The following is a 17,492-nucleotide window of genomic DNA, read 5'->3' as shown; positions in this document are numbered from 1 at the left end:
GGCACGTAGAGGGTATGGAACATAATGTTGCCTTGTAGGTGTGACTGCAAAGTATGCTTCTGGCATGATTTGTCGAGTAGGATTGAATGGAGTAATTTGCACGACTTGGAACATGAGATTTGGCTTTAAATTTGGTTTACTTGCTTGAATAAACTCCTTGTACTCTATAGCTATCAAAGAATCCAAGACATTTCTTTCAGTGAAAGGCATAATATTATCATGTGGAGTCAAATCATGTACCTCTTGAGGTTGCCACCATGGAGGAGATGGGTTAGGTGCCAATGCCTCCTTGGGGGCAAGAGTGTTAGTGGGAAAATCTAATTCTGGCGGAGAGAAGGAAGAGTAGATACAATCAGCTTGGGAAGATGTAGTAGGTGGCACGTTAGGATAAGGATTGAGAAGCTTACAGGCAATATTAGAATAGACAGGGTAAGTGTATTTGGAAACTAAAGAGGGACCTTCTTCTTCACCTTGACCAGTGCTAGGGGATGGGTGGCTAGGCTTATGAGCTTTAAAATAGTTCTAAATTTGAGGAATTTCTTCATTATCAATATCCGAGTAATTTATGTGAGTGGCATCAAAATTATATCTGACATTGGTGAGCATAGCCTCTAAATGCTTGTGGATATTAGTATAGAGTTTAAGGATTCCGACAGGGTGATATAATGTGGACTCAAAAAGATTTAAATGTTAGTGAGTATTATATACTTCTAGCCACCCATGACTAATTACCCATTGATAAGTATTTGCAATCACCGTGTAGTTGGCTAGCGTCTCTGGAATGCCATCTGGAACAAACAGATCAAGTTTGTCGACACTATTGTGTCTAGGATGTCAAAATTTTGGAGCATGTGGTACCAATGGAGGTTTATCACTATAGGATGCAAGGGATAGAAGAAGATGTCTTGAGGGTTAGTTAATACAAGGTCCCCCCTCAAAATGCCCATGATGATTGTTGGGTCAGCATCCCTTTCAGTATTTTGTTTAATTAGGATTAATTCACCTAGGCCTATATCTTCAGCTAAGTTGATATCATACTGAAGTAATGAGAGTGTTAGTGTAGATAAGAACAAAGTAAGAGTGTGAGGAGGGGCCCGAGGAGTTAGTGGCAGCTGTCCCAACTCCGGAGGCATGCTGCTCAAGGAGGATACGTAGATCATCTGTCAGTTTCGGGCGTAGACTCCTTTCTTATGCCATTAGGTGGTGAGCTAGATCCTGCATGCGAGCGTCGGCATTGCTAAGTTAGGTGGAGATGGTTGTTTCCCATATCATTCTTTCAGCATCCATCTCCTCAAATCTTCTTGTTGCATCTTCTTGTGCTATACTGGGCAGTGGCTTCCCTTTGTTGTACTTCAGTAATCTTTTGTGCTGCCAATCTTTGTGTGTCTTGTAATTGTACTGTCAGTTGTGGTATGGTCTCTTGATTCCTTTGCGCCTATGCCTGGTTGGTGCTGATGGTTTCGTTGAGGGCCTTGATCTTTTCTGCATGTGTTTTGTTTGCCTATTCTTTTTCTTGTTACATATCTTGCACTCTTTCTTGTCCTGCTTTGAGTTGGGCTGTTAGTAGCTCTATTTATTGTTGAATCATATCTTCATTAGTCTTTGTAGTGTCTTGGCACTCCTTTATTTTCCTGCCATGCATAGTTGTGAGGCTCTATGTGTGGGCTATCTATGTGTGGGCTATCTCTTTTTGAAGTTTCTCTTTTGCCTGCTCCAGCCTTGCATTTAAGTCAGTGTTTTTGTTGATCTTCTATACAATTATCTAACTTAAAACGAGATTATTACTTTCCAAGGCATTGTATCTGTTTTCCTGTTGTTCTACAGCCTTTAAGCTCTTCATGAGATCACTTCTTTGTGAGTTGACTCTGCTACCACAAGAGTTGTTTTTACGCTTTGTACTTGTGCATTGGCATCTTTCAGTTGCTTCCAGAGGTTGGCGTTCATGTCATGTAACATGTGCATTGTTAATAGGTGGCAACGCCACACCTTTTGCTCTTGTTCCCAGTGTGTACTAGTCTCAGCATCCTTTTCTATAAGTGGATCATCTAGGAGGGCCTCTAGGCCTTCCACGGTTTCTTGGATGAAGCGTTGAGAATGTTGAGATTCAAGCTCGATGTCAGTGTGTGCCAGCTATGCTATGTGCTGGCATGTTAGGTAGCAGCATGTGTGAGACATAAATGACCGTGTCCAACTAGTCATAATGTGTGGACATTAGCTAGGGTTAGATGTGTGTGGACACAACTCATAGTGTGTTGTGTGTATTATGGATTATGGCTTTATGCATTGTGTGAGAAGGGAGATGGCTTCCCTCTCTATGGTTAGGGTTTGCAATATACATTAGGGTTTGCTCCTGTGTGTGTGTGTCTCCTCTCCCTCTACCTGTTTTTCAACATGGTATCAGAGCTTGGTGCTCTCTATTAGGGTTTATGAGTGAGTGAGAGAAGAGGGAGAAGAAGCTGTGAAGCTTGCCATTGATGTTGTGAAGCTTGGAGCACACTGATTACTATCAGATCTGAGAGCTTGGCCTATCGGGTAAGGTCTTCTAAACATCCTTGAGTAGATTGCAGGTGATTCAAGCAAACACAAAGCAAATTAGGGTTGCCCAAAGCAAAGGAAAATTTTGGTTTTTTGGAAGCTTTCCATTGAAGCTTGGAAGCGATGATGTATGGTGAAATACATGCAAATCTGGCAAAGAAATATGTATTTGACAAGCAAGAATGTGTTGGAAACTCATGTACAAGCCCTACACTGATTTTGGAGCATTTTTGATGCATTTGAATGAGTGAAATTTACTAGTTTTTGAGCTCTCACAAAACAGAGAAAAAGAAGCCAAATTTTGATGCATTTGGAGCAAGTTTTTGGCAAAAATCAGACCATTGATGGATTGCACACTTGCCTAGGTGTGTTGGGTACTCAATTACATCATCACTTATCAACATAAACACTCCCAAATCCCTCAGGAGCACGCGACGCAGGCTGGACAGCAGAAACAGAGTATTTTTCATACTATTTGAGGTGGAGGCCACAATTCAACTTAGGTGCTTGACATATTCCAAAATTGACTTAGCAATTAGTTTCTACATACACTTGAGAAGGAGGCTACATGATTGGATTGAACAATTATCATCTATGGAGCTGGAAATGAGCTGATTAAATAGGCTATCTACTGGTTGCAGAGAAACAGAGTGTGATATATCGATCAATTACTGGTTGGTCTTAAACAATTGATCTAATTCCTTTTACATGGAGTTAGTGGACATCATTGCTAAGCTAATGAATGCCTGGTTGCTCAATTTGGACAAGGATTGAAGAAATTAGAGCAAAATTATTATTAGTTTTTTTGGTTTTTCTCAAAACAGAGAAGGGGGTTTGACAAAATTGATATGTACGCATGTTGGATGGTGTTGATACTCAACATTGAGGTTGTTTAGGTGTCAATGCAAGTTACCCACACTTGATTGAACCACTACATTGTAATTTGGAGCCTTGGAAAGTGCATCAAAATAGGGTATCTTGGACTGCATGAGCCAATTCATTTTGGATGCATACAGGTTGATTTTGGATGCATACAGGTTGATTTTCTACATCAAAATTGAAGCTTCTTGACTATTTTGGAGATTCTGGAACACTAATTGGAGTGTGGTTGAGCTGAGGAAGGCTCGTTTATAGATTTGGACGTGTGCGGAAGGTGTATTTGCATTGAGAAATATGTCGGATAATCCAGTACTAATTGTTGGTGAAAAGCTGGATAGGAAGAACTTCCAGGCATGGAAGTACAGGATCAAAAGTTTCTTGAAGGGAAAAGGTTTTTGGAATCTCATTACAGGTGTGCTGAGCCAGAGCCAGAACTACCCCGACAACCTACGCAGCAGCAGGTTATAGCTTATAAGCAATGGTCAAAAAGAGCATTCAAAGTGTTGCATTATCTGTCTATATGTATTTCGGATGCTATGCTCATACACATACATGATGCTGAGAATCCCAAGGATGCATGGGATACATTGGTGAAGTTGTTTGATACAGACACGAGTGCTCGCAACAAGTCTCAATTGTGATAACAGATACATAATGTGAAGCGGAATAGAAGGAGCATCCATGATTATGTGCAAGAACTAAAGAAGTATGCAGATGCATTGGCAACAATCAATGCCCCCATGCCTGATGATGATTTGGTAGACATTACCTTGCGTGGTCTTGGCAAGGAATATAAATCTTTTGATACATCCATCTCAGTTTGGAGTACAGGTTTACCAGATTTTGATGAGTTGCTTTCACTCTTGCTTGTTGAGGAAATCAAACTTAGTGATTCTTTTCAGGATGCATCTACTAGCCATGATGATAATGGCAGAAATCAGGCTTTCTACTCACAAAGAGGTTTTAGAAGAAGCAGGGGGAGATTCGCATCACGTGGCCATGGTAATGGTCGTGGATGGCAGGACTGGTCACCACAACAAAATTTTCAGCCTTCATATGGTGCTAGAGGTGGTCGTGGATATACACCTCAGAGAGGCTATTCCTCGTGGTGGTAGAGGACGTTGGCAAGGCCAACAAACATCTATGCAAGATGTGGAATGCCATTACTGTGGGAAATTTGGTCATATGGCACGTGATTGTTTCTACAAACAGAATGATTTGAGAGGGGGTAGAGCACAACATCGTGGAAATTATGCACAACATGGTGGTGGAAATTATGCATCATCAAGCAGTAATGATGGCAGCACAAATCACTTGTTTGCCATGAAACATGTTGTGGAATCTATGATGACAAATGCTGAAAATGATGACACTTGGTATATGGACTCTGGAGCATCAAACCATATGACTTGTCATGGTGAATAGTTTGAGCATATGAAGCCTATGGATGTGAAAGGCTATGTGGAGACAGGAGATGATACTCAGCATGCCATTACACATGTTGGAAGTGTACCATTGGTTATGCACAATGGTCAAACAAAATCTATGTCAGATGTATTGTATGTGCCTTCTATAAACGGTGGAACATGGATTACAGGTTTGTTTCAACGAGCATGGTTGCTTCGTTGAGGATTTCAAACATGGATGTAGAGTCATTGCTAAGGCAAGAAAGAAGGCATGTTGTTTAACCTGGATGCTGGGATTCCTGAGTTAAAATCAACCATGTTCTCTAAAAGCCGAAATGTGGTACAGGACATTGATATGTGGCATAAGAGGATTGGACATGTGAATATACAAAGGTTAAAGAACATGCAGGCAAGAGGCATTGTTAGTGGGCTGCCTAGATTCAAGTATGATGGGAATATGCATGTTTGTGAAGCCTGTCAGTTTGGAAAGCAGGCAAGGTTGCGGTTTCCTAGAGAAGGCAACATGAGTAGCAAGCCACTTGAGATAGTACATAGCGATGTATGGGGTCCTGCACAAAACCCATCTATTAAAGGCAGTTTATATTATGTGACATTCATTGATGATTTCAGCAGAATGACATGGATATACTTTCTCAGAGAGAAAAGTGAAGTGTTGGAAAAGTTTATGGATTTCAAAGTTTTTGCAGAGAAGCAATATGGTTCTTGGATTAAGTGTTTGAGGACAGATGGAGGTGGTGAATACACCTCAAATGCTTTTGAGCATTTCTTGAGAAAGCATGGAATAAGAAGGCAATTGACTTGCAGGTATAGACCTCAGCAAAATGGTGTTGCTAAGAGGAAGAATAGAGTCATTTGTGAAGTGGCCAGGGCGATCCTCAATGAAAAGAGCATGCCAGATTATTATTGGGTAGAAGCTTGTGCTACCGCGGTGTATATACTTAATAAGACACCCACAGCAGCCATACATGGAAGTACGCCAGAGATGCGGCTTACAGGTTTTCGGCCAGACATTGGACACCTCAAAGTATTTGGTTGCATAGCTTATGTACATGTGCCTGACGAGAGAAGGAGGAAGTTGGATCCTAAGGCTGAAAAGTGTGTGTTTGTTGGATATGCATAGGATCGTAAGGCATACAAATGTTACAATCCACAAACTAGGCAAGTGGTTATCTCACGAGATGTGGTGTTTGATGAGCTTGCTAGTTGGTACAAAGCAAAGGATGAGGGTGTCATTGAGTCACTTGAAGCTGATGTGCATGTGAACTTGCCACAAGCAAGTTCTAGTTCTACTTCTATGTCTGGGCCAGCTGCTGCTGCAGAGGCTGAGAGTGGCACTAACATCCATCCATCCATTCATTCACATTTATCTGATTCTCATCACATCTCATCACATCTATTCACATCACTTCTATTCACATCTATTCACATCACTTCTATTCACATCTATTCACATCTCATCACATCTATTCACATCACATCTCATCACATCTATTCTCATCACATCTCATCACATCTATTCACATCACTTCTATTCATATCACATTCCATCCATCCATTCATTCACATTTATCTGATTCTCATCACATCTTATCACATCTATTCACATCACATTCGTTTAAACATAGAATTTAAGAGAATTTCTAATTTTTTTTGATAAAAAGATTCTTTACGCATCTATTTATGCATAAAATCAACTTCAGTGGGAACAACACTTTTAACAAAATCCTTTTATGCATCTATTTACCCATAAATTTAATTTTAAGAAAAATAATACTTTTAAAATAAAAATAAATCCTTTATGCATCTTTCTATGCATAAAATCAAAATTAATGAGAATAACTCTTTTGAAATAAAAATAAATTTCTTTATGCATCTTTTTATCCATAAAATCAAAATTAATGAGAATAACTCTTTTGAAATAAAAATAAATTCCTTTATGCATCTTTCTATGCATAAAATCAAAATTCTTTTATAATAAAAAGAATTTTCAATATGCATCTTTCTATACATAGAAATTAATTCTAATGAAAATAACACTTTTACAATAAAAATATTTCCAATATGCATCTTTCTATGCATAGAATTAAAATAACACTTTTAGAATACACAAACAGATGGGATTACTCTTTTGAATAACATAAAGATAAAACTTATTTCCACAAAATTTAAGAAAATTTTTCCATAACCTCCTTTGTATAGCTCACCATTTTTCAATTTTTACACTCTATATCTACTTAGAATTTACCCCAAGATAAATTTAGCACTCTAATTTAATCAATTCTCATTTTTTTAAGAGAAAACAATAGAAAAAATTTAACTCTATTTATTTGATTACACAGCTTGGATAAAGAAGGGCTGAATTCAATGAAGAGAAGGGGCAAGACTGTCCATCAAGGCATAACATCCAATTTCAATTTAAAAGAAGCAAGAAATCATAAAACCATAGAATAGAATTAGAAAAAAGTAGAATTTCTAACTTACATGGAGCTTTGTGAGCTATCCTTTGGCTTGAGGGTTTGAGGGTTCTACTCTTGCTTGGATCAAGAGTGGCCACCAATTCTTTGTAGAGGAAATAGTCAAAAACAAGTGAATTATCAATGAATTCAATGTTTTTGGCTCTGGGAGGAGTAGAGTAACAGTGCATAAAACACTATTAACCTAAGTTACAAAGGGGGAGGCTTCTATTTATAGGAAAAAGTGAGCCTCTAACCAAGCAAACTGATTCTAGAATTTTCCAGATCAATTTGGTCACTTTTTGACCATTTTTAGGTCAGTTTAGCTTACTTTTTGGTTCTAGTTGAAACAGGAGAGAGGAGAGATGAAAATATCTCATTATTTGTGAGTTTTAAACTCTTCCACATATGTGAAATAGGTGCCTCCTTCATGAGGGGAATTCCCCACACTGAGGTGTCAAAAATGCATCATTTCCTCTAAATATCTGTTCTTTTTTTAACTAATAACCTTGTCCTTAGTCAACTCTTCATCTTATGTGAGTATTTACTCATTTTTGGGAGATTTTTCTTTTATTCTTCAATTTATCTCCTCCCTAGATTTGGATTAATCTTATTGGTCCATAGGAACCTTAATCCAAAATTTTTAAAAATCTGGACCCTCAGGCTAAGGTCCTTTTTACCTATTTTCAATTTATTCCAATTACACACTGGAAAGTTGTTTTTGACTTTCTATTTTAGGGTAAATCATTTTAATAAGAAGGGATATTTTTCCATCCAAAGATATCTAGAAACTGAATTATCTCTCTCTAGAATATTTTCTCTCTCTAGGCCAAAACCAGATAGAAACAAGATCTGTTATTATTCTGAAAAGGGGACTGATTACAGGGGGAGAAACTGAACATCTTGAGGGGCTGGGGGAGGAATCGTACAAATACCATAGCTTACCCAAATATTTCATCTCGAATTTCTTCTTCAAAAGCATCCAGACAATGTGTATGTTAGCATCACTATCACTAGTGATAATCAAGTTCTCCACATAAATGACTAACGGCATGATCTCTCTATCTATCTTTAACCAAAAGCCAATGGAAACAACATACTCCATGATCTTGTTTGACCATGCTCTAGGCTCCTGCAAAAATGGTACAAGGCTTTGCATAACTTGCACATAAATTCTAGATGTGCATCGCTTTGGTGGTTGCATCATGTAAAATTCTCTTTGCAAATCATCATGTAAGAACACATTCTTTACATCCATCTGATGTAAAGACTAGCCCTTTTTGAGCCATAGTAAATGATAGCTCTTATAGTTGCCATTCTCAAAACTGGGCTGAATGTCTCCTCATAGTCATGCCATATGTCTATGCATAACCCTTGGTAACCAGTCTTGCCTTATACTTGTTCATAGATTCATTAGCAGAGTTATGCTTGACCTTGTATACTCACTTACATCTAATTATCTTCTTATTCTTAGTTAAAGATAATATTTCCCATGTTATGTTTGTATATCCAATGCTACCAACTCCTCATCCATGGCCATCATCTTCCCATTTTGAAATTCCAAGTACCTACTCAAAACAAGTGGGATCTATCTCCTGTACTATTTTAACCATGTAAGCATAGTTATGGGCTATATATTCATCATGTCGCAACCTATTAACATGGTGTCTAACTTGAGTAGTCCTAAGTACACTTGGATCACTGTTGGGTGTCCTTAAAGTAGCCCTGGTTCTCCAGGCACCTAGAGTAACCATTGATAGAATGCCAATATCCTCATCAAGGCTATGTTGTGAGACACTAGAGTTACAATCCACATAAGAGTGACCTACTATGTAATATATTAGACACAAAAGGTTGATCTAACTTTTCCTTCCCTTTAAAAGTGACACGTGTATCAGCACCGTAGTACCATGAGATGATGCATCTATATTCCTTGCATATTTCCTCAACTGCATGACCATGGACAAACACCACATCCATTGTAGAGGACTCTCTATGTCCACTAAGCAACTATGATTGTTGCTCTATATGTGGGACATCATTATTAATTCTTATATCTACATCTTCAGTTGCCTTACATACTAGCTACTCATCTAATTAAAGATAACATCTCTACCTACTTGCATATCATGAGTGGTAGGGTTATAGAATCCATAACCTTTTTACTCCAAAGAATAATAAATGAAGATGTGTTTTTCTACCTTTGGATCTAACTTGGTTCTCAGTTTATCTCAAGAGCATGCACACATGCAATACATCAAAAAACTTTCAAATGAGACATATCTAGTTTTATGCCTTTTATTCAGGTTTCATAACATGAATAACTATAGTCGCGATTCTATTCATAATGAAAATAACTGGCTACTACTTCAGCATCTAGCATATTCTTTTTAGAGATCAAGGCACGAGTGACTTTTGTAATGTGCCTCTTTTTCCTTTCTGTTATAACACCATTCTTTTCACCTCTTGATTCTTTGCTTTATTAAGAAAACACTGAACTCATTATTAGAGAAATATTATCCCCTACCATCCAATCTTAGGCATTTGGCATGCATATTTTTTCCTTCTAAAATAAGGCTTTAAATCCTTAAAAGTGAGTAAACATTTAACTTTTTTCCTTCATAAACTAAACCCATGCTTTCCTAGTGTGATCATAAATGAATGAAACATAGTATGCATAAAAATTGGTTAGTCTCCATACATCAGAATGTATAACATCTAATGGCTTTGCACTGACGTGTTTTTTAAAATGTGGGAAGGCATGTTTGGCTTGCTTACAAAGCTAGCATGCTTTACATACTTTGTGTATACCATAAACCTTGAACTTTAGCAAACTTGAAACAATATATTGGGAATGTATAGAATTTAGCTGCTATATATTCACATGACCAATGTGCTTGTGCCATATGTTAATATTTGCAGTGACACCTCTCCTATATGTAAACATGGCAACCTTCACCTCAAGCATGTTAATATCTAAAGTAAACATCTTTCCATTTTTGTTACCTTTGCAACCAAGCAGCACTGATATTTGAGGTCTTCCACAAAGCATCCTTAAGGATTGAAACTCATTTAATAGACCCTACTCAACCATCTGTCTAACAGAAAACCAGGTTTTTTATAATATTAGGGACATGAAGTATATATGCCAAGTACTTCATTTTGCCATCCTATATAGAAATGACACTTTACCAACATGCATAATGGGTGCACAATGTCATGAACTATTTTTGCATACCTTGGTTTTTCCATTTTTACATATCTCTAAACCATTCACACCATGACTCCTCAAGTGTTTAGAGGTGCTAAAATCCACATATTAATTATCCCCTAATCTTGACACATCTTTTGTCAAGAAACTAAGCATGTGCTGTATCACAAAAAACTACTTATTTTTGACATCAACGTATTTACTTGTTGATGATGTATAGTTTCCCTATTACAATATAAGAGTAAATACTATAAGGGAAAGTACTATCCTACTACAACTTATAAAGGTTAGTCCATAGTGTGAAATTAACTACATGAGTTGGCACTATCACTATGCCATAACTCTAATATACCAAAGTGGTTGTCACATAGCCTGTAAACCACTAGCGGCATATTACCCATAACCTCACCAACCATCTCAATGGTGTAACTGCGAAAGCTATCAGGTAGGTCATCAATTTCAACAACACTAGTTAATCTTGATATCTCAATAGATATCTGATGTGATCAATCTGAGTATTTAACGATCAAAACTAGCTATGATTTGGAAATTTGATGATTTCAATGTTTTGATGATCCAAACTTTGGATTGGCAATTTGAGTAATGGCAATGATTTGGATTGTAGAGATATTGAGATAGGATCATTGACAACGAATGAGAATGACCATAAAGGTCTTAGAGTGGAATGATCCAGACACCTACACTGGGGTCGGTGAGGGATTGGATGCTAGTTGAGTTTGTGATCCAAATTTAGGATCGGTAATCCAACAGTGCATTAATGATGGTTCTTGGTGCCAATTTCTAAGAACTTTCGAGGTACATTAACAAGGGCATTTTCTCGAATTTATACCCTCTTATAAGAGAATTTTTAATTGGTACCTTGATAACCCCATTTCTTAATGCTCAAGTGTGTGGAAATGAAGATCATTTATCACAGATAGACCCTTAACCACTTTGGACTATGGTCTTAAGGATTTGAGTGATGATTTGATTGTGGAATCAATGATTTGAAAGTTGGATGATTCGGATTGTGGTTGACCCAAATATTTCAGAGAGCAAAAAATATAATTTTTTTGAGGTTTTTTATTTTTTAAAGGGTTTCTATTAGTGTTTTTTTTTGGGTTTTTTTGACATGATAGGGGTGCTTAACAACACTCAATTTTACTAAAAACAAGTATAAATATTATACCTTGATTAAGAGGTGCTTAGCAACACTCTAGTGTTATGATTTTACACTTAATTTTACTAAAAACAATAAGTATAAAGATTAATACCTTGGTTAACTTGTTCTTGGCCAAAAATATTTAAAACATATGCTCATATATACTATTTATCTAATTAATCTAAGGCTAATGCTCATAGTAATGATGAAATCAACCAAGTGGATTGATAACCTATCTCCATTGCACCACGCGAGAGAGCTTCATTCCATCACTCCCATGAGACAAAGAATAGAACAAGTTAATTAAGAGAAAATTTCTAAAAAGGCCAAGTTTAGAAGGAAAGACTATTCTAATCACACAAATCTATTCCTAAAACCCATCTAACTCACAACTCCTTAACATTCTACCCGGGTAAAATAGAATGAGAACAATAGAAGATGTTTGAGTAGATGATAGCTCTACTTCCTTACCTCATCCATGACTAATTCTATCACCGGGAGTGACACCATTTATTCATGTCAAGAACCTTCTTGCTCTCTAGCAAGGAACCATAGGGTTAGTGGTTAAACATGCTTGTCTTGGATCATGAAAGTCCCTATTGGAGAGACTAAAGAGAACAAGAGGAGTGTCAATCCCTCTTGTTTGAGCCCTCTCTCTACTCTAAAATCTACTAAGTAAACCTTCCAAAAGGTAATGGTTAAGTTAGAAAGCTTGCCACCCTCTTCTCCACTCTTTCTCAATCACACTATGACTTAAGCTAGCAAGCATGCACACTTAACACATTCCATCAAACACACGTAACGAGCAGGCATCCTACAATCAAGAAAGTAAGAAGGTAAAATCTCAAGAGAAGAAGAAAGCTTTGCACTTAAGAAATGATTGATTTCCTCCATTCATATTATCAAAAGTTGAATACATACAAATGGGCTCACCTAACTTAAATGGGTGCTCATTGCCTACCTGTACCCATATATACAAGGCTTGTGGATGGCTTGAAATATCAGTGGGTCCATGGCCATGCATAATGTGAACTAATACTATGCTAGAGGTGGGGATTTCAAATGTATGAAAAGAGTTAACACAACAAAAAACATAGTTTTTTAAAGATTTTAGAATTTTCAAGGTTTTTCTTCGTTTTGTGACATGATAGGGGTGCTTAGAAACACTCTAATGATTTTAAACTCCATTTTACTGAAAACAACAACTACAAAGATTAATACGTTGATTAATCTAATCTGGGTGTATAAAAAATAAGAAATGCTAGTGTATACTGATTTCCTAATTAGTCTAAGGCTAATGCTCATGGTAATGATGAAATCAACCAAGTGGAGAATAACTTTGTGTCAATCCCTCTTGTTTGAGCCCTTCCTTTACTCTCAATCCTCTAAGTAATCCTTCTAAAAAGTAATGGTTAAGATAGAAATCTTGAACCATTATCCTCTCTAGTCTTAGTCAATCCCACTCTCAGTCAAGCTAGCAAGCATACATAAACACATTCCAATCACACACATAAGAATGCAAACTAAAATTAACCAAGAAGTAAGTAAGATCTTAAGAGAAGGATAAATCTTTGCACTTAATAAATGATTACATTGTCACTATTCACATTATCAAAAGTTTTATATATGTTGGGGCTGGTCCACATTATGCTCTACATCGTTCTCAAAAGGAAAAATATCATTTTAACTTTATTGTTGCTTATATTGTTCCTTGAATCAAAATACTATTTTATAACCATTTACATGGTAGTGATGTGTGAGCATACGCTAACAATGGGTCGGGAACCTTTTTCCTCTTTAAGAGGTCTTTTTTTCTCCAAGTGTATGTACACTCTTATGAGTGTGTATGAGTGACCTTGTCATTTCACTACTTGTTCTTTACTCATTCTCATCAATATACTTTAAGTGTTATACTTCTATCTATCTCTCTTTTCTTGTTGCTGCATCTATGTGTATGATACTAACTTATTCTCCACTCTAACAACTAGTATCAGAGTTCAGGGGGGAAGGGGGGGTCACTCATAAATATGTAAGCGTAGCATGTGGGTTCAACAAAAGGGATATAAAAAATGCATTTTTTACACATTTTTTACATACAAAAGGGTACCATATAAAGGAGGTATTGACAGGTTAAAAAGAAAAAGGGTGTGTTTTATTCATGAAAAATTCACAAATAAGGGATTTTTAAAGTAGGACTTGAACACACGTGATATAGAGGGTTTACATATAGTGAACCCCATGAGTGTCAGAGGAAGTTATCTTGGGCCTCACTTCCTTGTCATGTTCTCCTTATACTCTTTTACCATAAAAGAATTTAGAATGTCATTAATTGGTTTCGAGGCATGCCCTATCTTGCTAGCACATGATAGTATATGTACTTTGGATGGTGAAACTATTTCATATATAATTTGGTGGGTGTATGATGATACTAGTTTAGATGTAACTATGATACCAACCTCTACACCTCTCACATCAATAGTGGAACAAGACACATGAATAGGCACATGCCTTGGTAGCACTTTCTATGAAGAGGAGCATTATTCCTAATATTCTCTCATGTAAAACTAACAAGTAGGCTTGGAATGGGCTTGGTTCACTTTATCAACATAGGTGCATAATGAGACATGAGTTGTCTACTTGTGCAAGGAATTGAAGTTTGAGCATATGAATGAGGATATTTAATGGATGATTTCCTCGTCACAAGGATTAAATATCTTAGGAAGGAGCTTATATATATTGATGTCCCTATCTCGATAGTTTATTGGTGTCTACTATTCTAACAACTTTACAAGACTCATACCATGGTTTTGCATCCAAACTTTGGCTCATAATGAAGAGTTGATAAAGGGTAACACCAATGATCTTATGATTGCTGAGTTGGTCGTAGTACTCTTACAAGAAGAAAAATCTTAGCAAAGTCAAACTAGTATGTGTGTGGGAGATCATGCATCACTATAAATTAAAAAAGGTAGAGGCAAAGACTTTTCTCACTACAAGCCAAAGGTAGAATCAGCCCAATCTTTTGGCAAGGATATGAGAAGGGGGTGATTTTTAAAACACATGGTGTGAGCTTAAGCTTGAAAATGATTAAATGAATCACACAATGGAGATGATTATCACATAAACAAACTCACACCAATAGAGCAACACATGCAACCACTTAGATAAAAATGAGATGTGACCAATGAGTGATGGAATGTACTCAAGGGTCACCACTAAGCATAGCTTAAAAACATGCTAATGAAAAATGCCAAAGAGATAGTATTTCCACAAAGGACCACTTAGTATATTAGCCACTAACCAAGTACACAAAGCATGGGCCCTAATCTCTCCATAAGCTCACTAGAGAATGAGTAGTGTGCCATGTATATATAGGCTCATGGGAGAGGAGTGCCTAGAGCCCTTGAATCTCTCCACCTCCCTTATATTTCTCACTAACTCACCTAAAAGGTGATGCCTCAATCAAGGGAAAGTATCTACGAGAACTACAATCAATTACTCTTGTAAATGAGCCTTAAGGACCTCACACTGAGGATGAAAGATCCCTGCCCCCTCTCTGCGCAACAAATTCGGGGGTGCTAGCATCGGAAGTAGCACTTCTTGCATAGGGCAGAGCCACTCACTCGGGGCCTCGCCCACGGATATCCAGACAAGAGACTAATCCCTCGAATCTTCCAAAACCAAACCCGGAAAAAACTTCCCTCACCCAGAAAGCACGGGCGATTCCTCCAGGATATTTTTATTCTAATGTAGTCAAGAGCCTTAACTAATCAAACTGATCCGACCGAACCCGTAAATCACATGGCCTTTGTATGCGATTTCTATTCTATACTTAACCATGTTAGATAATGTATAGGAGGGTCATAGTGAGTGGTTTAACCTAAAGAAACTTGCACTTGGATCATAGAGACCAATGGTTTTTTCCTCATCGAGAGGCACAACCGTTGGTTCTTTTCCATAGAACAAGACTATCCGGGACTTACTTCATCTATCGTACCATAACACAATTGAGTCTCATTTTAGGGATCCATCAGTCCAGCCTAACCCCATCCCATGGGTTAGCCAACCACCCAACCACTGTAGTGATAGGATCTATTTAGGAATTTGGTTATATTTTACCCCGGACGAGGGAAAGAGTTCCCAGGCCCCCTAGCCGGGTACAAGGGAAGGAGTTCCCAGGCCCCCTAGCCGAGTACGAGGGAAAGAGTTCCCAGGCCCCCTAGCCGGCGTGTCAAGCAAACTTCAAGATAGTCACACCACTTACACACCCAATATAAAATTGCCTGTTTCACAGATTCAGCTGTCTTTAAAACAATCTTTTAATGAAACCATAGTATCATTGATCATAATCCTCCAAAATATCCAGATTGCATGTTTCACAGATTCAGCTGTCTTTAAAATTGCCCGTTTCACAGATTCAGCTGTCTTTAAAACAATCTTTTGATGAAACCATAGTATCATTGATTATAATCCTCCAAAATATCTAGATTGAATTCTAATTTCCAATCATTCCTTCATCGATGTACCTATGGGCAACCAGAATGCTCACCACCTATCCACTTAGGGACCTTTTCAATAGTTCCTAGCTCATAGTACCCGGAAATATATTCACTTGTGAAAATCCAGATGGACTCTCTGTTGAAGATTAGCAAGATCAACCAACGGATCCATATAAAAGAGCCATGGACTCATCCGTTTGTTGAAGACCAGCAAGGACAATCAACCAGATCCATGCCCGAGTTTAGAAAATAACTCTAACCCCTTGTTCCATTTTCTTCCTCGATGCATGAGTGGGTATCTTTGGCGACCCAGAGCCCGAGCACTGTATTGTCAGCACCCTCTAGGCTCCTTCGTAGAGGTCACCTAGCGCTTCACTCATAGGCCGCTTCCTTAGTCCCTCATCCACCATACCGAAAGCTCACCATTTAAATCGACCGAGACTAGTCAAGACCTGGATGGCCAACCTTGCTATGCGAGACGTCCTCCATTGACTCTCCGTTAGCTGTTGTTGCAACTTCATCACTTAGGTCTCTATACGACCTCGTTCACAAGATGGTCAAAATGCTTTCCCAACATTCTTGACATAAAACAGTAATTTAAAAACTGGTTTCATAAATACAGTTTCTAACGAACTCTCATCTTTCCACATTGTTCCACATCATTTCTCGTTATTCCACATTCTTCTACATCAATTCACATTGCTTATTCCACATCTAGTCATATGTACTCCCATCATCTTCATCCATTCTCATCCAATCACATCATATTACATCTCATCACATCTATCCTCATCACATCTCATCCATTCACATCTACCCATATCCACATCACATCACATCTCATCCATTCACATCACATCTCATCCATTCACATCTACCCCTATTCTTATCACATCTCATCCATTCACATCTACCCCTATTCACATCACATCTCATCACATCTCATCACATCCATTCACATCTCATCACATCTCATCACATCCATTCACATCACATCTCATCTATTCACATCTATCCCTATTCACATCACATCTCATCACATCCCTTCACATCACATCTCATCCATTCACGTCTCATCACAGCATACTCACATCCATTTACATCTCATCATATCATATTCACATCGCATCACATCCATTTAAATATCATCACATCACATTCACATCCATTCACATCTCATCGCATCCATTCACATCTCATCACATCCATTCACATCCATCACACCCATTCACATCCATTGACCCATTCACATCCATCACATTCATTCCATCCACATTACATCACACCCACATCTCATTCTCATCCATTTACATCACATCACATCTC

The sequence above is a fragment of the Cibotium barometz genome, chromosome 3 (genome assembly GCF_041138505.1).
Source record: "Cibotium barometz isolate CiBa-2024 chromosome 3, ASM4113850v1, whole genome shotgun sequence".
Taxonomy (NCBI): domain Eukaryota; kingdom Viridiplantae; phylum Streptophyta; class Polypodiopsida; order Cyatheales; family Cibotiaceae; genus Cibotium; species Cibotium barometz.
This window is presented reverse-complemented; position numbering follows the sequence as displayed.